The sequence below is a fragment of the Dama dama genome, chromosome 1 (assembly GCF_033118175.1).
Source record: "Dama dama isolate Ldn47 chromosome 1, ASM3311817v1, whole genome shotgun sequence".
Classification (NCBI taxonomy): Eukaryota; Metazoa; Chordata; class Mammalia; order Artiodactyla; family Cervidae; genus Dama; species Dama dama.
The window spans coordinates 18,358,224-18,383,548 of NC_083681.1; the positions used below are offsets into that span (position 1 = coordinate 18,358,224).

Consider the following 25,325-nt stretch of genomic DNA (forward strand, 5'->3'; position numbering starts at 1 on the left):
ACCCAGCCATCTCATCCTCTGTCATCCCCTTCTCCTCCTGCCCCCAATCCCTCCTGGCATCAGGGTCTTTCCCAATGAGTCAACTCTTTGCATGAGGTGGCCAAAGTATTGGAGTTTCAGCTTCATCATCAGTCCTTCCAATGAACACCCAGGACTGATCTCCTTTAGGATGGACTGGTTGGATCTCCTTGCAGTCCAAGGGACTCTCAAGAGTCTTCTCCAACACCACAGTTCAAAAGCATCAATTCTTCAGCGCTCAGCTTTCCTCACAGTCCAACTCTCACATCCATACATGACCAATGGAAAAACCATAGCCTTGACCAGATGGACCTTTGTTGGCAAAGTAATGTCTCTGCTTTTTAATATGCTATCTAGCTTGGTCATAATCTTCCTTCCAAGGAGTAAGCATCTTTTAATTTCATGGCTGCAATCACCATCTGCAGTGATTTTGGAGCCCAAAAAAATAAAGTCTGTCACTGTTTCCATTGTTTCCCCATCTATTTGCCATGAAGTGATGGGACCAGATGCCATGATCTTAGTTTTCTGAATGTTGAGCTGTAAGCCCACTTTTTCACTCTCCTCTTTCACTTTCATCAAGAGGCTCTTTAGTTCCTCTTCACTTCTTTCCATGATTAAATGCAGGCAATCCTTCAGGTTTTGTGTTTGACCCTTTTATCTACAATCTCCCTATCTGCCTCTTCAACAGATTTGTGAATCTTCTCCTAATTTTTATCTTCAATCCTTTCTTCCCTTTAGGAGGCAGTTTGATTTAGTAAAAACAATATGAACACTGGAGCATATGACCTGAAGTAGAAATTACAAAATAATATTTGCCATATCAATCAATGGGGATTGATGTAACAATTTGACTACCATATAGAAAGTAGCTATTAGTGGTTGTTCATTCCTTTTCTACCCTCCTGATCCTGAGTTATAGACTCAAATTTCCAACCACTTGCTATCCATCCTTTCCTACTTAAAAAAAAAAAAAATACATATATATATTTTTTAATTTGGCCACTCCTCATGGCATGAGGGGTCTTAGTTTCCTAACCAGGGATCAAACCCCAGGCCCCTGCAGTGAAAGTGCCAAGTCCTAACCACTGGACTGTCACAGAAACCCAATACAGAAAAAACTTTTCATTCAAAGACAGCCAATCCAAAAAGTGGTGCTGGGAAAACTGGACAGCTACATGTAAAAGAATGAAACTAGAATACTGTCTAACACCATACACAAAAATAAATTCAAAATGAAGTCGAGATTTAAATGTAGGGCCAAAAATGATAAACTATTAGAGGAAAAGATGCTCAATATCACTCATTATTAGAGAAATGGAAATCAAAACCACAATGAGCTAACACCTCACACAGTCAAAATGGACATCATTAAAAAATCTACAAACAATAAATGCTGGAGAGGATGTGGAAAAGAGGGAACCCTCTTGCACTGCTGGTGGAAATGTAAACTGATACAACCACTATGGAGAACAGTAGGGAGATTCCTTAAAAAACTAGAACTACCATATGACCCAACAATTACACTACTGGGAATATATCCTGAGAAAACCATAATTGAAAGAGACGCATGTACCCACTGTTCAGCATTTTTTTTTTACAATAACTAGGACATGGAAGCAACCTATATGTCCATCATCATGAATGGATACAGAAGTTGTGGTACATATATACAATGGAATATTACTCAGCTGTAAAAGGAATGTATTTGAGTCAATCATTGTGAGGTGGATGAACCTAGAGCCTGTTGTACAGAGTGAACTAAGTCAGAGAAAGATAAGTATTGTATATTAATGCATGTATATGAAATCTAGATAGATAGTGCCCTATTTGCAGGGCAGCAGTGGAGATGCAGACACAGAGAACAGACTTGTGGACATGGTGGGGAAGCAGATGGTGGGATGAACTGAGAATAGCATGGAAATGTATACATTACCATATGTAAAACAGATAGCCAGTGGGAATTTGCTGTGGAACACAGAAAGCTCAACTTAGTGAGCTGTGGCAACCTAGGGGGTGGGATAGGGTGGGAGATGGGAGGGAGGTTTATGAGGAAGGAGACATATGTATACCTGTGGCTGATTCATGTTAATGTATGGCAGAAACCAGCACAGTATTGTAAAGCAATTATCCTTCCATAAAATGTTTTTTAATTTTTTATTCAATACTTTTTATGCAAGCCCTTATCTTTTGCTCAGAATATTGCATGGATCATTTTTCCCAGAGAAGATTACTCCCTGAAGTCATTTCCAGTTATATTAAGACCCTGACTTATTCATTGTGTAACTTCAATGTCTTCCACAGTCTTGTAATAACAGAAATTCAATAAATGTTGAACTGAAAAGAAACCTAATTTGAAGATAGAATTCATTTTTACCTGTGCCAAAAGCTTTACACAGTGATTTACAATAATTTTTCAGGTATTAAATGCTGACCTAATAACTTACCTTAGTAAAACCCATTCTCAACTTTATGATAGGTGAGTCCTCTGTGCAACTAGTGCAGAGGTTGGCATGATCTTTCCATAAAGGCCCATATAATAAACTCTCAGCTTTGTGGCCACTTATGGTCTCTGGTCAGATATTCCTGTTGTTGTTGTTGGGGGGGGGGGGCACTAGTACAAACCCTTTAAGAATATGAAAACCTTTTGGACCTCCCTGTTAGTCCAGTGGTTAAGACTTTACTCTGCAAATGCAGGGGCACAGGTTCCACCCCTGGTCAGGAAGGATCCCACATGCCATGTGGCATAGCCAAAAGCAAGAATATGAAAAACTTTCTTAGCTGCCTGGCTTTTGCCAGCAAGATTTGGCTCATGGCTGTAGCTTGCTGACCCCTAGATCCTCTTTCCTGGACTCTGTAATCCTGAATACAGTCTCAAGGTTAAGCTAAGATTGGCACCACAATCTGAAGACCCTTATTACAAATTATAGTATAAATTAATTTAATCAGATTAGTCAATTACTACATTTTAAAGTGTAGTAAAGTAGAGATCTGTCCCACAGTAGAGTTCCAAAAATTAGGGACATGAGCAACATGTCATTTAGAATTGCTTTTAGTTGCCAGTGACAGAATACTGAACTGATTGCTTGCAAACAGATAGTTATTTTTCTTCAAATGACAAGCTATCCAGACAAAAGCAGTCCCTGGCACTGGTTCTGCTATTTTAAAATATCATCAAGAGGATCTAGGTGCTTTCTAGTCTCCTGCTCCACCATCCTTAGTATGTTGAGTTTATCTTCATTCTTGATGTCCCCTGGTTACAAGGTAGCTGCTGCCACTCCAGACACCTTGTCTACCCTCCCTTACACACTAGCATCTCTAGCTGGATAAAATAAGCTGAGTCTCCATCTTCTCATCTAGGAAATGGAATCCCCCTCATTTCTTTGACTACATATGGCTTACATATAATGTTATGCTTGATAATGGACACCCAGAGATATCCACACTCTAATCCTGGGAACTTGTGAATATGCAGATATAATTAAGTATGCAGAACTTAAAAGAGATTATCCAGGGGCCCAATATAACATGATCCCTTAAGAGCAAAACATTTACCAAAGCTGGAGCAAGAGAGATCAAGCAGAAGAAGTAAAAAAAGTTTCAAGTGTGAAGGATTCAGCACACTTCTGCTCTCTGAGATGTAATGGTCCATATGCAAAGACTGAAGAGAGGCTTCTATGAGCTAACAAGGAAATGGGGACCTCAGTCCTACAACCACAAGGAAATGGTTTCTACCAACAACCTGAATAAGTGTGGAAGCAGATCCTTTCCAGAGCATTTTCATAAGAGCTCAGCCAGTCAACACCTTGATTCTGTCCTTAAAAAAACTCAGAGCAGAGAGACCAAGAAAGCTAACCCAAACTTCTGGCCTATGTAACAGTGAAATAACAAATTTGTGATAATTTGTTACATCAGCAATAGGAAACTCTTATTACACATGCTTACTCCAGGCCAATCATTAGCTAAAGGGAGTGGAATTACCATGACTACTTTAAATTAGTGATGATTAATTCTGAGGGGCTGGTATGAGGTCCATGCTCCCTGAGATTAAGAGGCCTTGATATCATATCTGGAGAAAAACAAAATTAGGAGTCTATTAGCAAGAAAAAAATAAGAGAACATCTGTTGGATAGACAGTTAATAGCATGCTCCATATGGGGATTGAAATTTTCATTTGGTGGGATTATCATAATATGGTCTATCACAAAACCTAAGAGAAAGGGATGCTAGAAAGAGGAGTACTCTCATCAACTAATAAATATTCAAAGGTAGAATTCTAATAGTTATTATATTTAATTCAAGATTCCTCACTCGGAAAACACTGAAAATGTCCCCAAAGCCTTGAAAACTGTTAATATTTATTACGGTTCCAAAATGTAATATGATTTCACTATAGCTTCAAATTCAATTCCTAGGACTTCCCTGGTAGTCCAGTGGTTAAGAATCTGCCTGCCAACACCTGGGACATAGGTTTGATCCCACATGCCATGGGGCAACTAACAAGAAAAGCCACCACAATGAGAAACCTCCACACAGCAACTAGAGAGTAGCCCTCACTTACTGCAACTAGTATATTGTCACCCTGCTGATTTAACTTATAAGCAGAGTACATCATGAGAAACACTGGGCTGGAGGAAGCACAAGCTGGAATCAAGATTGCCGGGAGAAATATCATTAACCTCAGATATGCAGATGACGCCACCCTTATGGCAGAAAGTGAAGCAGAACTAAAGAGCCTCTTGATGAAAGTGAAAGAGGAGAGTGAAAAAGTTGGCTTAAAGCTCAACATTCAGAAAACTAAGATCATGGCATCCGGTCCCATCTCTTCATGGCAAATAGATGGGCAAACAGTGGAAACAGTGTCAGACTTTATTTTGGGGGGCCTCCAAAATCACTGCAGATGGTGATTGCAGCCATGAAATTAAAAGATGCTTACTCCTTGGAAGAAAAGTTATGACCCACCTAGATAGCATATTAAAAAGGAGAGATATTACTTTATCAACAAAGGTCCATCTAGTCAAGGCTATGGTTTTTCCATTGGTCATGTATGGATGTGAGAGTTGGACTATAAAGAAAGCTGAGCACCAAAGAATTGATGCTTTTGAACTATGGTATTGGAGAAGACTCTTGAGAGTCCCTTGGACTGCAAGGAGATCCAACCAGCCCATCCTAAAGGAGATCAGTCCTGGGTGTTCATTGGAAGGACTGATGCTGAAGCTGAAACTCCAATACTTTGGCCACCTCATCCGAAGAGCTGACTCATTTGAAAAGACCACGATGCTGGGAAAGATTGAGGGCAGGAGGAGAAGGGGACGACAGAGGATGAGATGGTTGGATGGCATCACCGACTCAATAGACATGGGTTTGGGTGGACTCCAGGAGTTGGTGATGGACAGGGAGGCCTGGTGTGCTGCAGTTCATGGGGTCGCAAAGAGTCAGACACGACTGAGCGACTGAACTGAACTGCAACTAGAGAAAATCCACACACAGCAACAAAGACCCAGCCAAGTAAAAAAAAAAAAGAAGTTTAAAAAAATTCAATTCCCATACTTTACTTACAAGTTTCCTAATTTCCCCTCCTCCCTCTACCCCCCACCACAGACCATCTGTTTTTTGCTACTTCCTGTATTTTCCCCCTCTGTCCCTAGTGACAAGTGTGTTCATTTTGCTTTTTCCCTTTTCCTATTTTTGATTTTTAAAAAACACTTTTATTTCTCAGCCTTTCCTCTCCACTTATTTCATCAATCCTGGATAACTGACAAATTTATATGAAATTTCCTTTTCAAACTTCACCTTCTCTGCTGCATCCTTGGTTTGCTGGCTTTTTGAAACTCCATCAAGAACGTATTATTTAAAACCATTTGATGTTCATTGTGACATTTTGAGGACTGAATGCATTATTCATTGCTATAGTGATAAAAATTCAATGAAAAGTTTGCAGTTTTATAAGTCATATGATGAAAGTATTGCCATGCAGTAACAGAGGCAAAAGTGATCAAAAGGAAAAGGGGCCAGCCTTTAACATGTAATACAAAACATAAAATTCTGCTTGGAAGATTGTGTTTGGTCCATTGCAAAATATGTTTGCTATAAAGTATTGGCCAACTCCCACCACCACCCCTTCCCCACAAAATGGTTCATTCTTGAGGCTGAAAAATTGCTTACTTCACAGAATATTTTTCTGCAACATATTTTTCAAGTAGAAAAGAGTAAAAACATAACAGATAGGGGTTCCCTGGTGGTTCAGTGGCAAAGAATCTGCCTGTCAGTGCAGGAGACACAGGTTCAAGAAGATCCCACATGCTGTGTAGCAACTAAGTCCATGGGTCACAACTGTTGAGTCTGCACTCTAGAGCCCAGGAATCACAACAATTTACTCACATGCCTCGACTACTGAAGCACTCATGCCCTAGAACCCGTGCTCTGCAACAAGAGAAGTCACCACATTGAGAAGACCGAGCCCTGTGACTAGACAGTGGCGCCCACTCACCACAGCCAGAGAAAAGCCAGTGCAGCAACAAAGATCCAGCACAGCCAAAAATAAATAAAGTTGTTAAAAAAGAGAGAGACAATTCGGGGTGCGGGAAAATCTTTAGGGTGGCCAAAGGAGTAAGATTTATGATTTTTTTAAGTTATGATAAAACAATTTCTGTAATGTTTGTCTTGACAAGAAGAAATTTCTCTTAAAAATACATAAACAATTCATTTTAAAGTGTCTACCTGCTTTAGTGGCTTCATACTATCATTAATCTCTCAAAGGCCTCAAAATACAAAGATACTTGCCCAGAGAGGGAAATTTCATCATTAACTGTCCTGGGTATAAATCCATGTTTCATATAATCTTTATAATCAGTTCCACTTTGGGGAAACTTGCTAGAGCTGATTAGGGGACCTTAGCTTTTACTTATATTACGACTGAGACCTCTTATTAGGAGTATCCATTTTGCCATTTTCTGTTGGTTATTTGTGCTTAGATTATGATCTTCATCTTCGCTGTAGAGAATCTAGTTTTCTAACTCATTTGCAGAAATAGTTTTGGGGTTATATAAGCACTTACCATGGAATCATAAGTTATTTTATCTGCTTCCACTTCATTCTCCTCATATGTCAGCTACTGATATTCACACCAAATCTACAGATTTGGAGTGAGGATTAAATCATGTAATATTTTAAAGCATTTATTAATACAGCAATGTCTAACATAGAGGAGGAGTCCAAGCATGTTATATAATAATGCTAATGATAATAATCAGTATCTCACATGTAATTGCATGCTCATCTGGTATTTATTTTAAAAAAACCTCAGAGAATTGAAAAACGTGTCTACACTCTGGAAAATATACACTGCCTTGCCCACCTCACTTCTGGTGCTCCCAATAAACCATGTGAACTAACCTCATTGCTTCCTCTCCTATAAGACAAAATTCAGCACTGTGTTATATTTTCTCCACTATAAATACATAATATCCCAAAAGGCTTTTCCTGCCTGCCAGGCACAAGAATCATGTCTTGCTTAAAGCAAAGCAGGGAGGGGCCAGAGGGAGCCTCCCTGCCTGCAAACTCCCACTCTAACGTCTTCTTTTAGAGCACTTCTTAAAATCTCTGACATGTGACAATCAGACATGCAGATATTATGAAACCTCCAGTATACTAAATGTAAGTAGAGATTAACTTGATGTAGAAAAAACTATAGGTAGAATTCCAACATATTTTTCCAGATAACCTAAGATGTGCACACCACACATCAGAGGTCTGCACTTGAGCTTATGTCTCAAAGGATGGTCCTCAGACTAGTTGCATCAGAATCACTGGAGTACTTGTAAAAACAGCGAGGTCCATACCCCATTAGATATAGTGACTCAGTAAAATCAATATATGTTTTAATAGTTTCTCTGAACCCCAGTGAATTATAGTGTCTGTTTCAAAATCTCTGGGGCCAGCACCCAACAATCTGCTTGCTTAACAAGCAATCTTGTTTCTAACCATTGAAGAAAATTATCAACATAGAGTTCTTCAAAAATCTGTTCCAGAGTAACAAACTCTCAAGGTTCTAATGTATTTTGAATTTTTATTTCAGATGAAATGTAATTTTATAAGGTTCAAGGGACCAAGAAGATACAGATGATACAGTGCCCAGATTATCAAATTATTAAAGAACCCCTATGTGGGGAAATTAACAAGATGGCACCAGTCAGACTCTCACCCCATGCTCTAATGCCCTCTCACCCCATGTTCTGCAAACAGTGACTGCACGGCTATATAACAGCTGAGGCCACATAGCACAGTGCTTGCACGTCATGAGGTACTCGCTTGGCCACAGGCTACTTTGTTTGGAAAGCATACATAAGCTTCAGCCGAAAAGCCCTGGGGGTTGCTGCATTGAGGCTACATTGGAGGAGCATCATGGTTATGTTTTATGAGGCTATGGTACGGCTGCATTATGGTTATGTTATGGTTTTGTATGGCTGCTGCCACAGCTGCTGCATCAGCCAGGAGAGAGGCTGTGTTATGGCTGCCATGCCAGCCAGGAGAGAATAAATGTGCTGCTGTTCCTATGGCTCGCAAGTCTTCTTCCAGCCTCTTAGCTCAGGCTTTCCCTACCCTGGGTTCAGCGAACAGTGTGAACAGTTAAGACAACTGGCGTTATGAACAGGATCAATGACACACCATAAAATTATCTTAAAATAATTCTAATTATTGACATTTCCACATCCCATTTTATAGATAGAGCAACTTAAACTTAAAAGACAAACTGTATAAGCTACTTAAGTAGGAAATGGTTTTTAAGACTGATTTACATTCATGTCTGTGCTCTTATATGAATAAAAGGGCATAGTTTTATAAATTAAAACATATCTATCTACAGCTACCTTTTTGTGAGGTATTAACATACTTTATTATTTAATCCTAGAAAAAACAACCCTGGGAATAAATTTTATGTCCTCAATTTGACAAATATGAAATCTGAGCCTCAGCAAAGTTAAGTATCTTTCCCTAGATCACATAATTAGTAGTAGAAGCAGGACTCCAGCCGAAAGCTCTGCCTCTTTTCTAATTGCAATCATTATGCTCAGGAACACCATTGCAGAGAAAATATCTTTGATATTTTAAAGTCTATCCAAGAGTTATGATTCAAATATAAACATGATAAATGAAAAAAATGTTTTATTTAAATGGTTGTATTTCTTAAGCAAACACATATAGAAATAATTTACATGGTATAACTTTAAACCTTCAATAAATATAGTGTACCCAGAATCTTATTTGAAAGCTTAGATGCTTTATTATTAATTTCCAAAAAAGACAAGTGGCATTAATTGTTTTGTTTTCTTTTGTTGTTTCAGTTTGTGTCATAAATGATTGACTGTCACCATTTTCTCAACCAATTTGAAATCATAGCTTCAGGGACCATGTGGGTTACTAGAAAGTTAACTAGACCTAGAATTTAACTAGACCTTTCAAACATCTCTAAGAAAGCTGTTGACATTCTCAGAATGAGAAATTAATAATTAGCATTGATTATGGAACTATTCATGAAATTTAAACATAATAGGAATAACTTTGAAAAATCATTTGAAACAAAAAACTTAGTGAAACTGAATTATTAAGGCAATAATAAAGGTAGACCATGATCTCAAGTTAAAATGTTTTCCATGCCTGTGAAAATAATTGCTTGGGGTTTATGAGTCTCTGACAGATTTCTTATGCTTCTATTATAAATTCCTCCATAGTTTTGAATGCTCTTCCAATTTATAGTCCAATGACTATAAATATTATCATGACAGTGGCTTCATGTTGCTATTTATTGCAAAGTTGTGTCTGACTCTTTGTGACCCCGTGAACTGTAGCCCACTAGGATCCTCTGTCCATGGGATTTCCCAGGCAAGAATACTGAAGTGGGTTGTCATTCGCCATTCCTGACCCAAGGATCTAACCCACATTTCCTGCATTGGCAGGCAGATTCTTTACCACTGTGCCACCTGGGAAGCCCAACATAATGTTAATTGGTTCTAATCTAACCCAAGGAGATCGGGGTGGGTAAGGTAATTAAACAAGCCTTGGATGAGAGTTCAGGAAACAAAAGAAATTAGTGACAAATTATTAAAGAAATGGGAATCTAGAACTTAAAGAACTATAGTAAGCTCATAGCCATATTCCTTTAACATAGCAGGTACTTTTGATCAGGAGATAGCAATAATGGAAGCAGGAACTTGCAGAAACAAAAGAGATACCAACAGTATTTGGAAGTCAAGAATGTGCCTCAAAAGTTCCATAATCACCAAAGTCTTCTGGCTGACAGGGAGGCCTTTAGGAGGTTCCACTTCACTGAAGTGATCCCAGATATTCTCCCATTTAGAGAACAAAGAGAAATCTAAGTACTAAAATCAAATTAGAAGTAGTGAGCAACTGTTACCAAGCCATGGTAGCAAAAGGTTTCTCAGAAGCCAGCCTAGTTTAATCCAAGAAAAATCAACTATAATTTGACCAAAGACAAAGAACTATAATAAGAAACAGGAAGATAACAAGGATTTAAGACTCAAGTCATAGAGCAGAGCAAAAGCAAATCTGACTGGGAACAAAAGACGTTGACACAATGGTCAGTAGCAAAAATCTAAACTGGGCACCTGGTTCTGACAATTACTAGAGTAGCGGTGGGAAGCATATGAATGGACTCCCTGGGAGAATGATTGTTTATTTAAGGGCAGTTCAGTTTCTTGGGTTGTACTGAAGATGTCTATGAGAGGAGCTAAAAAGGAATGCTTCATTTACATTAGTTGTTGACGTAAATGCAGTGATGGAGGGCTGAAGCCATGGTGTCAAAATGAGTCAGATAAGAGAAGGCAAATGAATTATTTTAACCGTATGTTAAAGAGACGGGTAGGGAGAGGTTATCAGGCTTAATCACCAAATGGAAACACATTACAGTAAAGAGTTCACTTCTAGTACACTGCCATGCATTCTTGGTTGTGCCATTTTATAAAGCATGGCTTGGTGTCAAGATGATCTGGAACTGTCTTTAGTTCTTCTAGACAAGTCTATTGCAGAGATGGCGGTTGAAGCTATAAGTACCTAGGAATATTGAAAGTGGGGAAGTGGGTCAAACTAACAACTGAAGAACAGCTGAAAACCTTTGCTTGGTGTCCTAAACAAATGTTCATATTGTAATGATCATTTGCATTTCCTGAGTTAAAACTGTGCCTCACGATACCATTTCCCCTAACTATACTTTTCTGTTAAAGTAGGGTTAATACCCCATATATTGGTTTGGATAAAGTAAGAATTAGTCACCTATTCTTCTTTTAAGTTATAGGACATAGTGAAGTGAGAAAGAAAGTGAAGTCGCTTCAGTTGTGTCTGACTCTTTGTGACCCCATGGTCTGCAGCCCGCCAGGCTCCATGGGATTCTCCAGGCAAAAATACTGGAGTGGGTTGTTTTTCCCTTCTCCAGGGGATTTTCCCAACCCAGGGATTGAACCCAGGTCTCCCATATTGCAAGCAGGAAAGGCAAGAGGGTCCTCAACTCTTGGGGCAGCATGGGCAGAACCTCGACATCAATGATCATGGCCAGCCCTGGACTGAGTAGGAGCAGCAAAGTGCAGGGGTAGGCTCCAGTCTGGCCCTGGCTGGGCTATGAGCATCAACTATAGGAAACGATGCACCCAGGAACAATGCAAAGCTATTATCCACGCCATGCAGGGCCACCCAAGACAGACAGGTCACAGTGAAGAGTTCTGGCAAAACGTGGTTCACTGGAGAAGGAAACTGCAACCCACTCGAATATTTTTGCCTTGAGAATTGACAATATGAAAAGGCAAAAAGATATGACACCAGAAGATGAGCCTCCCAAGTTGGAAGGTATCCAATATGATACTGGGGAAGAGTGGAGGGCAGTTACTAACAGCTCCAGTAAGAATGAAGCAGCTGGGCCAAAGCAGGAATGATGCTCAGTTGTGGATGTATCTGGTGGTAAAAGTAAAGTTCAATGCTGTGAAGAACAATATTACATTGGAACCTGGAATGTTAGGTTCATGAATCAAGATAAACTGGACATGGTCACAGAGGAGATAGCAAGATTGAACATTAACATCTTAGGAATCAGTGAACTAAAGTGGACTGGAATGGGTGAATTTAATTCAGATGACCATTATATCTACTACTGTGGGCAAGAATCCCTTAGAAGAAATGGAATAGCTCTCACAGTCAACAAAAGAGTCAAAAATGCAGTACTTGGGAACAACCTCAAAAACTGATATCAATTCGTTTCCAAGGCAAACCATTCAACACCACAGTAATCCAAGTCTATGCCCCAACCACTGATGTTGAAAAAGCTGAAGTTGACTGGTTCTGTGAAGACCTACAAGACCTTCTAGAACTAACACCACGAAAAAGATGTCCTTTTCATCACAGGGGATTGGAATGCAAATGTAGGAAGTCAAGAGATACCCAGGATAACAGGAAAACTTGGCCTTACCAGTACATAATTAAGCAGTACAAAAGGCTAACACAGTTTTGACAAGAGAACATGCCGGTCATAAAAAACACCCCTTCCCACCAACACAAGAGATGACTCTACATATGACATCACCAGATGGTCAATACCAAAATCAGATTGATTTTGTTCTTTGCATCCAAATATGGAGAAGCCCTCTACAGTGAGCAAAAACAAAACCAGGAGCTGACTGTGGCTCAGATCATGAGCTCCTTATTGCAAAATTCAGGCTTAAATTGAAGAAAGTAGGGAAAACCACTAGGCCATTCAGGTATGACCTAAATCAAATCCCTTATGATTATACAGTGGAGGTAATGAATAGATTCAAGGGGTTAGATCTGGTAGACAGAGTGCCTGAAGAACTATGAACAGAAGTTTGTTACACTGTACAGGAAAACCATTCCAAAGGGGCGGAAAAATGCGAGTAGGCAAAGTGATTGTCTGGGGAGACTTTACAAATAGCTGAGGAAAGAAGAGAAACATAAGGCAAGGGAGAAAGGAAAAGATACACCCAACTGAATGCAGAGTTCCAGGGGCCAGCAAGGAGAGATAAGAAGTCATTCTAGAACAATGCAAAGAAATAGAGGAAAACAATAGAATGGGAAAGACTAGAGATCTCTTCAACAATCTGGAGATACCAAGGAAACATTTCATTCAAGGATGGGGACAACAAAGGACAGAAATGGTGAGGAATTAACAAAGCAGAAGAGATTAAGAAGAAGCATCAAGAACACACAGTTCAGTTCAGTTCAGTCTCTTAGTCGTGTCCAACTCTTTGCGACCCCATGAATCGCAGCACGCCAGGCCTCCCTATCCATCACAAACTCCCAGAGTTTACTCAAACTCATGTCCATCGAGTTGGTGATGCCATGCAGCCATCTCATCCTCTGTCGTCCCCTTCTTCTTCTGCCCCCAATCCCTCCCAGCATCAGGGTCTTTTCCGATGAGTCAACTCTTCGCATAAGTTGGCCAAAGTATTGGAGTTTCAGCTTCAGCAACAGTCTTCCAATGAACCCCTAGGACTGATCTCCTTTAGGATGGATTGGTTGGATCTCCTTGCAGTCCAAGGGGTTCTCAAGAGTCTTCTCCAACACCACAGTTCAAAAGCATCAATTCTTCGGTGCTCTGCTTTCTTCACAGTCCAACTCTGACATCCATACATGACCACTGGAAAAACCATAGCCTTGACTAGATGGACCTTTGTTGGCAAAGTAATGTCTCTGCTTTTTAATATGCTAGCTTGATCATAACTTTCCTTCCAAGGAGTAAGCGTCTTTTAATTTCATGGCTGCAATCACCATCTGCAGTGATTTTGGAGCCCCCAAAAAATAAAGTCTGACACTGCTTCCACTGTTTCCCCATCTATTTGCCATGAAGTGATGGGACTAGATGCCATGATCTTAGTTTTCTGAATGTTGAGCTTTAAGCCCACTTTTTCACTCTCCTCTTTCACTTTCATCAAGAGACTTTTTAGTTCCTCTTCACTTTCTGCCATAAGGGTGGTGTCATCTGCATATCTGAGGTTATTGATATTTCTCCTGGCAATCTTGATTCCAGCTTGTGTTTCTTCCAGCCCAGCGTTTCTCATAATGTGCTCTGCATATAAGTTAAATAAGCAGGGTGACAATATACAGCCTTGACGTACTCCTTTTCCTATTTGGAACCAGTCTGTTGTTCCATGTCCAGTTCTAACTGTTGCTTCCTGACCTGCACATAGGTTTCTCAAGAGATGGGTCAGGTGGTCTGGTATTCCCATCTCTTGAAGAATTTTCCACATTTTATTGTGATCCACACAGTCAAAGGCTTTGGTATAGTCAATAAAGCAAAAATAAATGTTTTTCTGGAACTCTCTTGCCTTTTCAATGATCCAGTCTAGCAACAGCTAAAAACAGGAGAAGCCACCAGCAAGAAGAGTCAGGATCTCTTCAGCCACTGTTGGCAGGGTCTGCTTAAACCCCAGGGGAAGGTACAGAACTGCACATAGAAACTAAACCTCAGTCCACCAGTGTTGCTTGAAAACAATATATTCAGAAAGCAGGACAGACTTGTAAGTGACATGAAAGCAACATAAGGTAGCAAAGTCATCACAAAACAGTGACAAAAGGAAGAGAGATCCAACAGCAGGTAAACCTTAGAATTCCCAGCAGGCATCTTCACCAGGAAGTCCCTTCCTGACCCAGGGATCAAACCCCTGTCTCTAGCATCTCCTGCATTGGCATTCAGGTTCTTTACCACTAATGCCACCTGGGAAGCCACACCAGGAAGTCCACCAGGAGGTAAAAGGCTTTAAGAGTTTACAAGCAAAGTGCTCTCCTTTGGAGAACTCCTAAAAGCAAAGCAGGGTCTCCCTTCTCATAGAAAGCAAATTTGTTCCCAGGACATGGGTTCAGAAGTAGTGGACAGGAAGTACTTTCAAAGCACTCCCAGACTAAACCTGACATTGAGCAGCAGGTAGGAGCCTTACAGAAGCTTTCAAATCCCTGTTGGGGGGAAGCAGCTGGGGCAACAGCTGCTTTGGGTCTGCAGGTGCACTCAAAAGGCTCCCACTGCGAGAAAAAGCCAAGCCTTCAGGTCACAGAGATGGAGGGAGGCATCTGATTTATACCTCTTAAAGTGGTCAGATAGGCCCCATCTCCTGGTTTCTTTCAACTATTCAAATTTTACATTGTTAATTCAATTTTTCTTAATCAAGCTATAAACTCTTTGAAGCCCACAGCTTATACTTCTGTATCTTACACTCTAGCATCCAGGATGAAGTACTGCACATAAGCAGTACTAATATATATTTGCTGACTCATTCTACCGCTGATTTAAAGGCAGCATGGTACAACAGAGAAGCACCTTGCATAGAAGCACAAGTATTTAATTCTGACAAATCTTGTCACTTTTCTGCACTTCAGTTCTTTCTGCCCCTTCATGAATATGCATGTACTATAAGCTTAAAACTTCCCCAGTTTTGTTGTTCAGAGAGACCCTGCTTTGGGAAGATCCCTGGTGTTCTCCCTACTTGCTGCAAGTAATAATAAATATTTCCTTCTCCTAATCTTTGGCTTAGTTGTGTCTTTTGGCTTGACACCTAACAATAGGTGAACCCAGTCTTGGGTAACATTATTAACTTTTCATCTATGTTCCTTTGCGACTTATGGTTTCTTAAACATGCCTCAGGTAGTCATCATGCACAATGGGAGTAGGAAGAGGAAAGGGACACTGGTCCATGACCACTTTATTGAGAGCAGATTCACTTTTGTTGGTTTTACATTTTGGAGTTCAGAGTTGAAGTTACATTTGTAAGAATGTTGTTGAACCCAAGTTCAACAACCCGTGAGGCCAAACAAACCAAAATTTCAGAATCTGGAGCAGAGAAAGCCTTATTGCAAGGGCCAATAAATCAAGGAGATTGGAGAGGTGGGTGGGTGCTCATGGTCTAATCGCCCAAACTCTTCATGATTGAGTTCTTACAGGCAAAATTTCAGGTGAAGTCTGACCTTCCTCTGAGTGACGGGTGGTTAGGTAATGGGGGTATTCCAGAAATCCCATTCACAGCCTCTGGTTCCAACCAGTCTGGGGTCCTTGTGCTTATGCTCAGCCTGAAGTTATCATCCTCCACATGGGTGGGGGCCTTAGTTTCTATAGGAGAACTCAGAAGTGTATCAGGTTGGTATGTATATCCCTTGAGGAGGAACCAGGACCCTGCCTTATGGCTGCACTATTTTTCTTGACTGCCTTTCCTTTGTTTCTGTAATCCCTTAAACCCCTTACTCCCCTAACTTACTCCCCTTACTCATAACTGTTTGAATCTGCCTTTGGAACTCAAGGAAGCTCTAAGAGGCTGAAACATTCCTACAAACAAGAAACAGGAGACATGGAAAGCCTTTTTTAAAAAAAATCTGGGTGGGCTCTACTGGGTCCTGCTTGGTTTCAGGAGTTCTGTGACTAAATTTTTTGAGTCACCTGACTCACTTATTTCAAAGGTCCTTTTCACTTTAACATGATTTTGTAATTTCATAGACATTAGGTGGGAAGAGTCTTATTAATTGAAGTCCATCCTAGTGCAAGAACTGTGCTTCCCTTTACCCTCACTTTCCATTTTTGCAGAGGTGAAATAAAGACAGCTGTGTTGTTTGCATCTAACCACATACCTCTTTCACACCCTTCAGTTCATTCATTTCAAATGTGTGACAACCTCCCTTTCCTCCAGCCTAATTAGTGTTCTAATTTTTAGGAGAGTTATCTGAGACACCTCTATCTCTGCTAAACTTAGATACATCTCTGATTCTTTTGGTTTTACCCTTTCAATGATGTTTTTACCTCTTACTTCTTACTACTGCTTCTTTGCTGGCATAATGTTTTGGTTTTTTTTTTTCACCCCTCTGCCTATTCAAACCCGAGGGTTCTCAAAACCACTAAGAAATTTATGTGAGTGCTATCTGTAGACTAACAGCCTCAGCAATGGAGAAGGAAAAATGATACAGGAAGAAGAAATGGAAAATACAATAGGAAATAAGGAAAGCAAGAGGAGTGACAGAAGAAGGAGGTATGTATGGTCTCTATGTAACCAAGCAGGACCTTATGTGGTCTTGCTGGGACAGATGCTTCCTTCCTTGTCCTCTGCCTGCCTCTTGTTGTAGAAAAGCTACCATCTCCCAGTCTTCCCCTGACATACAAAAGCCTGTCTCACCAATTATTGGTTGAAAGTGCTACTGAAGAGTGAGTTCTTGTCTCATCACAGGAAGGATTCAGAGACAAAACTTGGAGGTCAAGGAAACAAAACAAGGATTTATTAAGCTCTTTATTACACTCAAAAGGGAAGAATGGGCAGACTCACGTGAGTAGCTACCATGAGCTTCTTTGGCAAGCCTACTTATATGGGGGTGTAAAAATGAATGGGCGGAATATTCATTGGGGAGGGATGGTTTGGGGGTCATATTTCTTGATTTTCATCCCAGCTCTATCTTCCCAAAGGGAGAAAGGATTTTTGTCCTTATTTACCCTTGGACAGCAAGGAGATCAAACCAATCAATCCCAAAGGAAATCAACCCTGAATGTTCACTGGAAGGATTGATGCTGGAGCTGATGCTCCAATACTATGGCCACCTGATGTGAAGAGCTGACTCATTGGAAAAGACCCTAATGCTGGGAAAGATTGAAGGCAAAAGGAGAAGGGGGTGGCAGAGGATGAAATAGTTAGATAGCATCTAACTAGTCTAGTTAGATAGACTCATTGGACAACAATTTGAGCAAACTCTCTGAGACAATGAAGGAGAGGGAAGCCTGGCAAGTTGCAGTCCATGAGGTCACAAAGAGTCGGACATGACTTAATGACTGAAGAACAACAACAAAAGCCTTGATCAGAAGTGTAATAGCACCAGTGCATGATGGGTAGTACTTATCTGCAAGGCTAATTCCATTTTAATGAGAGAATAAGCAAAAGGTTACATTAAGACGCTGAAAATTCCTGCATTTTCCCACCTATCTTTGTCTACCTCCAGGACATCTATCTCCTCAAGGAAGGTATATGGTTTCCTATCAGTCCAAGGTTTCTGCTTTTCTTTGTTTGCCAAAAGACTCCTGTTGTTTACAAGATGTATCGTCTCCTGCCATTTAGCCTGGCCCCCTTTCTCTGTTCATATTCAGTGATTGTTGTCTGTTGTTTTAGTTGCTAATTCATGTCTGACTCTTTTGTGACCCCTCGGACTGTACTCATCAGGCTGCTCTGTCCATGGGATTTCCCAGGCAAAAACACAGGAGTGGGTTGCCATTTCCTTCTCCAGGGGATCTTCCTGATGTAGGGATCAAACATGCATCTCCTGCATTGGCAGGCAAATTCTTTACCACTGAGCCACCTGGGAAGCTCATATTTAGCTATATATCTATTCTAATAAAAGGATGTGAATGTAGCAACTGGGTAACGAGAACTGGTAACAATTTAAATACAAGTTAACTACATGGCAGTCACAGAACCTTTCGTTCCTTTCTGAAATACATAGATAACAGTACCTGATGCACATTTCCTAAATTGTTTTACAGATACAAAAACCCCATGAAATGGAAGTTAACTATTTGATGACCAGGAGCACATAACAGCCCACAGACCTACATGAGCCCCAAAACTGCTAATGTTAGCCCTTATGACATGGCCCTGTTACCTCACCATCAACCAGTCAGAATTGTACATGATCTGATTACATAGCTTGTGAACCCCCTACCCCCGTCACATTACCTTTAAATATGCATCCCTTAAACCCCTCAAGGAGTTCAGATATTTTGAGCATTAGCTGCCCTGGACTCCATGTCTACCACTTTACAATAAATGCTGTACTTTCTTTCACCACAATTCAGTCTCAGACTGACTTTACTGTGCATGGGTGACAGAAGGCAACATCTTGGTTTACAGTGATATTTATTCTTTTCTTCTGCTTCTCTAAAACATACTGCCATTAAATATGGCATTGCTTTGGCTAACAACTTTAAAAAATTTGCACTTTTTATTTCGTCTCATCAAATAGCAGTCAACTAGTATGATTCTGAAAGACAATATTACATAGTAGGTCACATGTGGACTCAATAGATAAATGACCTAGAATCTTGCCAGCTCTGACCTTGATCTCTTTCTACTTCAGGTTCTTTAATATGGGGTAAAAATAGACCTCACCTTCATGACTGTCATGATGATGAAAGAAGATGATACAAGTAAAGTGTTCTGATTAAGTCCTGACACAAAGAACCTTATTCTAAAAAAATGTTTTGCTTTACAGCTTTGCCCACAGCTTTTCCTAACACATCATGTTCCTTTGTAAATGCATTGGCCCAGTCTCTTGTGGCCTTACCATGCCTACCACAGCCTAATAAATGTTAATGATAAATAATAGCAATCATTGCTTCTCTCTGTGGAATGGCTATTACTCTTGCTGTTTTGCTAGAAAAATACTAGTTTCACTCAGGCAAAGAAAGGCAGTAACCACATCATAATATATCCACAATAGGCCTGTTTAGGAGGTTTAGCCTTGGGCAACAAACAAATTTTATAATTTTATTGCAAGAATATAGAAAAGCAAGTGAGCTACAGTTCATGCTTTTACATAACTTGGCTTATCTCCTGTGTGTTTGCTTCTTAATCAGCTGTGCACTTTAGAATCACCTGGGAGTTTTTAAAAACAGTATATACCCAGGCCCTGTCTCTAAAGGATTCTGATTTACTAGGCCTAGGTGATGTTCTGGCATGTTTGTTTGGAATTGTTTACCTAAGTGATTCTGATGTAAAACTAGTGTTCCAAGTATTCCTGGCCCATTGCCTTCCATTCAACAAAAGCAATTTCAACTACTGGAGTGAAAAAAATCAACCACAATTTTTATGGCCTTTCCATATAAGTAGGTATACTAGTGATTTCTTAACGAATTATCCAATCACAGAAGTAAATGTCTATAGTTTAAGTTTATAATGATGAAATTATGAATTATGTTCCATTTGGATTGAGCTACCGACAGCTTTTCGGGTGAGGTTTTCTGCCATTTTAATGAGTAAAAAAGGGAGCCTTTGTGGATAAGACGGTGGCTCCATCAAACCACCTGTAGGCTCCAGTGCTCGGAAGCCTCAGACCGAACATTCAATCAGGCTAGAACACAGCCCCGTTCATCAGCAGACAGACTGCTTCACGTCTCCATGAATAAACAACTGCTTGATAAAAAACACAGACTCAGACACAGCCCTACTCACTAGAAGAACAAGACCCAGATCCACCCCTCAGAGAGTGGGTGTAAATCTCTCACATGAGGAAGCTTGCACAAGTCTCTAGACAGCCTCATTGACCAGGGGGCAGGGAGCAAGAAGCTAGGAGAACTACAACCTTGAAGCTTGTGGAATGGAATATGCAAACACAGAAAGCTAGATAAAATGAGATGGCAGAAGAATATGTCCCAGATGAGGGCACAAGTTAAAAACCCCAGAACAGTGTTGTATGAAAGGAGAGAAGGTTAGCACTCCCCTTGATGAGAATGGAAGGGGTTCTCAGGCCTGACAACATATATATGGTTAAGGCATTGCCTCCTACTTTGTGGCAGCTAAGCACTGTTTTTTACAAGTATACGATGGAGAAAAGACAGTCTCTTTAACAGGTGGTGCTGGGAAAACTGGTCAACCACATGTAAAAGAAAGAAACTAGAACACTTTCTAACACTATACACAAAAATAAACTCAAAATGGATTAAGGTCTAAATGTAACACCAGAAACTATTAAACCCTTAGAGGAAAACATAGGCAAACACTCTCTGACATAAATCACAGCAAGATCCTCTATGATCCACCTCCCAGAGTAGTGGAAATAAAAACAAAAATAAACAAGTGGGACCCTAATTAAACTTTAATTAAATCAATTAGCTAAAGGAAATCAATTCAGAATATTCATTGAAAGGACTGATGCTGAAGCTGAAACTCCAATACTTTGGCCACTGATGTGAAGAATTGACTCATTGGAAAAGACACTGATGTTGGAACAGATAGAAGGCAGGAGGAAAAAGGGACACCAGAGGATGAGATGGTTGGATGGCATCACTGACTTGATGGACATGAGTTTGAGCAAGCTTCAGGAGTTGGTGATGGACAGGGAAGCCTGGTGTACTGCAGTCCATGGGGTTGCAGAGCCGGACACAACTGATTGATTGAACTGAACCGAACTGAATTGAATTAAATTTAAAAAATTTTGCACAATGAAGGTAACTATAAGCAAGGTAAAAAGGCAGTCTTCAGAATGGGAGAAAATAATAGCCAATGAAACAACTGACAAAGAATTAATCTACAAAATATAAAAGTAGCTCATGCAACTCAATACCAGAAAAATGAACACTCAAGCAAAAAGTTGGCCAAAAATCTAAACAGACATTTCTCCAAAGAAGATATACAGATGGCTACTAAACACATGAAAAGATGCTCAGCATCGCTCATTATTAGAGAAATGCAAATCAACACCACAATGAGGTATCACCACATGCCACTCAGGATGGCCACCATCAAAAAGCCTACGTACAATAAATGCTGGAGAGGGTGTGGAGAAAAGGGAACCCTCTTACACTGTTGTTGGGAATGCAAACTGGTACAGCCACTGTGGAGAACAGTGTGGAGATTCCTTTAAAAACTGGAAATAGAACTGCCATACAGCCCAGCAATCCCACTGCTGGGCATACACATCAAGGAAACCAGAACTGAAAGAAACACATGAACCCCAATGTTCACTGCAGCACTGTTTACAATAGCTAGGACATGGAAGCAACGCAGATGTCCATCCACAGATGAATGGATAAGGAAGTTATAGTACATATACACAATGAAATATTACTCAGCTATAAAAGGGAACACATTTAAGTCAGTTTAATGAGGTGGATGAAACTGGAGAATATTATACAGAGTGAAGTAAATCAGAAAGAGAAATGCCAATACAATATATTAACGCATATATGTGGAATTTAGAAAGACGGTAATGATGATCCTATATGCAAGGCAGCAAAAGAGACACAGATGTAAAGAACAGACTTTTGGACTCTGTGGGAGAAGGCAAGGGTGGGACCATTTGAGAGAACAGCATCAAAACATGTATATTAAAATAAAAATATCAGACAGAAAGAAAAAAAAAAAAAAAAACATGTATATTACTATATGTAAAATAGATGACCAGTACAAGTTCTAAGCATGAAGCAGGGCACTCAAAGCTGGTGCTCTGGGACAATGCAGAGGGATTGGGTAGGGAGGGAGGTGGAAGGGGGGTTCAGGATGGGGGAACACATGTGTACCCGTGGCAGATTCATGTCAGTGTATGGCAAAACCCATCACAATATGTAAAGAAATTATCCTCCAATTAAAATAATTTAATTAAAAACAAATAAAAAAATTTTAAAAAGCATGTTGAAGTGCTGAAAGAATAAACAAATATTCACAGGAAACAAAAATAAAAAATGGACAAATGGGTCTGCATCAAACTTAAAAACTTCTATTCATCAAAATAGACAATAAACAGAAGAAAAAGGCAACCTGTGGAATAGGAGAAAATATTTACAATCATTTACCTGATAAGGGTTATCTAGAATATATAAAGAACTAAAACTCAACAAAAAGAACTAACTCAATTTAAAAGTCAGCAATGGTTCTAAAGCAATTATCTGTCAATAAAAAATAAATTAATTTTAAAAAATCAGCAAATGACTTGAAAAAACATTTTTCCAAGTATGATATACAAATGGTGAATAAGCATATGAAAATATACTCAAAATCACTAACTGCCAGAGAGATACAAACTCAAAGCACAGTGAGATATTACCTCCACACCATTAAGACAGCTGCTATTAAATAAAACGAAAAAGAAATAAATATTGGTGGGCATGTGAAGAAGTTGGAACCCTTGCTCCAACCCTGATGATGAGATTGTAAAATGGTACAACTGCTATAGAAAACAGTATAAGAGTACCTCAGAAAACAGGAAATAAATCTACCATATGACTCAGCAATCCCACTTCTGGGCAGATATCCAAAAGAATCGAAAGCAGGGCCTCAAAGAAATATTTGCATATCTAAACTTAAAGGCAGCATTACTTAAAACAGCCAAGAAGGAGAATCAATCCAAATGTCCATCAAAAGATAAATGGATAAAGTGTGGTATATACATAGAATGCAGCCTGAAAAAGGAAAGAAATTCTGTCACATGATGTAACATAGATACATTTGAGGACATCATGATGAGTGAAATAATCTAGTTATAAGAGGACAAATACACGCATGGCTGAGTCCCTTTGTTGTTCACCCGAGACTGACACAGCACTGTTAACTGGCCATATACCCCAACTAAAAATAAAAAGTCTAAAGTTTGGGGGGAAAAGAGGATGCATATTATATGGTTCTACTTACATGAGATACCTCAAGGAGTCAAAATCGTAGAAACAGAAAGTAGAGTGGGTTTAGGCTTGGGAGAGGGGGGAAAGGAAGAACTGTTTTTAATGGGTATTGAGTTTCAAATGTACAATATGAAAAAGTTATGGAGATCTATTTTACAATCATGCAAATATATGAAACACTACTGAACTGTACAGTTAAAATGGATCAGATAGTAAATTTTGAATGTGTTTTTAATCACAGTAAAAAAAAAAAAAAAGAATGAACAAATGATAACCTAGGGGACAATGGTGGAAATCACTGCTGTGAAACAGAATAAAGAATGAAAAGAAATTAAGACAGTGTACCAACCTAGATAGCATATTAAAAAGCAGAGACATTACTTTGTCAACAAAGGTCCATCTAGTCAAGGCTGTTTTTCCAGTGGTCATGTATGTATGTGAGAGTTGGATTGTGAGGAAAGCTGAGTGCCAAAAAATTGATGCTTTTGAACTATGGTGTTGGAGAAGACTCTTGAGAGTCCCTTGGACTGCAAGGAGATCCAACCAGTCCATCCTGAAGGAGATAAGTCCTGCGTGTTCATTGGAAGGACTGATGCTAAAGCTGAAACTCCAATACTTTGGCCACCTCATGCGAAGAGTTGACTCACTGGAAAAGGCCCTGATGCTGGGAGGGATTGGGGGCAGGAGGAGAAGGGGATGACAGAGGATGAGATGGCTGGATGGCATCACTGACTCGATGGACATGAGTTTGAGTAAACTCCGGGAGTTGCTGATGGACAGGGAGGCCTGGCGTGCTGCGATTCACGGGGTCGCTAAGAGTCAGACACAACTGAGCAACTGAACTGAACTGAACTGAACTGAAGAGAGATGGGGGACAACATTAAATGTACCAGCATTTGCATTATAGAGATTCCAGAAAGAGAAGAGAAAGAAAAAGGACCTCAGAAAATATCTGAAGAGCTGAAAATTTTCCTAACATGGGAAAGGAAACAGTTTTCCAAATTCCAAGCAGGATAAAACCAAGGAGGAACATGCTGAGACACATCGTAATCAAATTAACAAAAATTAAAGGCAAAGAAAAATATTGAAATCAACCAGGGGAGGCAACAAAAAATGAAAAAAAGAATGTCCATAAGGCTGTCAGCTAATTTCTCAGTAGAAATTCTGCAAACCAGAAGGTAGTTTTACAATATATTTAAAATGACAAAAAGGAAGAACCTACAATCAAGGATACTCTACCCAGCAAGGCTTTCATTCAGATTTGGCAGAGAAATCCAAAGCTTTACAGACAAGCAAAAGCTAAGAGAATTCAGCACCAACAGAACCACTAAGAAACAAATGCTAAGGGAACTTATCTAGGCAAAAAAGAAAAGGACATAAGGAGAAATAAGAAAATCACAAATGGAAAAACTCACTGGTAAAGGCAAACATACAGTAAAGGTATCCACACACAAATATCATATCAAAACCAGAAGTTGTGGAGAGAGGATATTAGATATTGGAAATGCATTTGATATTAAAAGACCAACAACTTAAAACAATCTTTTTTGTATATAGACTGCTATAACAAAACCTCATGGTGAGTACAAACTGAAATTCTACAATAGATATACACAAAAGAGAAAAAGAAATCCACACACAATACTGAAGTTGGTCATCAAATATCAAGAGGAGAGAACACAAGAAAAAGGGGGAAAAAATCTACAAAAAGAAATCACAAACAATTAACAAAATGGCAATAAGAATATGCATATCAATAATCACCTTAAATGTAAGTGGATTATATGATCTGACAAATAGATGAAGACTGACTGAAAATACACACACACATATATATATATAAAACAATGTTCATAAAAATGCTATCTGCAAGAGAACCAATTCAGATCTAGGTACACATACCAACTGAAAGTGAAGGGATGGAAAAAGATATACCATCAAAATG

The 25,325-nt window shown here is 39.6% G+C and overlaps 1 non-coding gene across 1 annotated transcript; it reads left to right on the forward strand.

Annotated features, from left to right (window-relative positions):
* Nucleotides 1-20,453: 20,453 nt before the first annotated feature.
* LOC133064969 (U6atac minor spliceosomal RNA) lies at nucleotides 20,454-20,579 on the forward strand. Its single transcript, XR_009694796.1, has one exon. It is a non-coding gene; the product is annotated as a U6atac minor spliceosomal RNA (small nuclear RNA).
* Nucleotides 20,580-25,325: the final 4,746 nt, after the last annotated feature.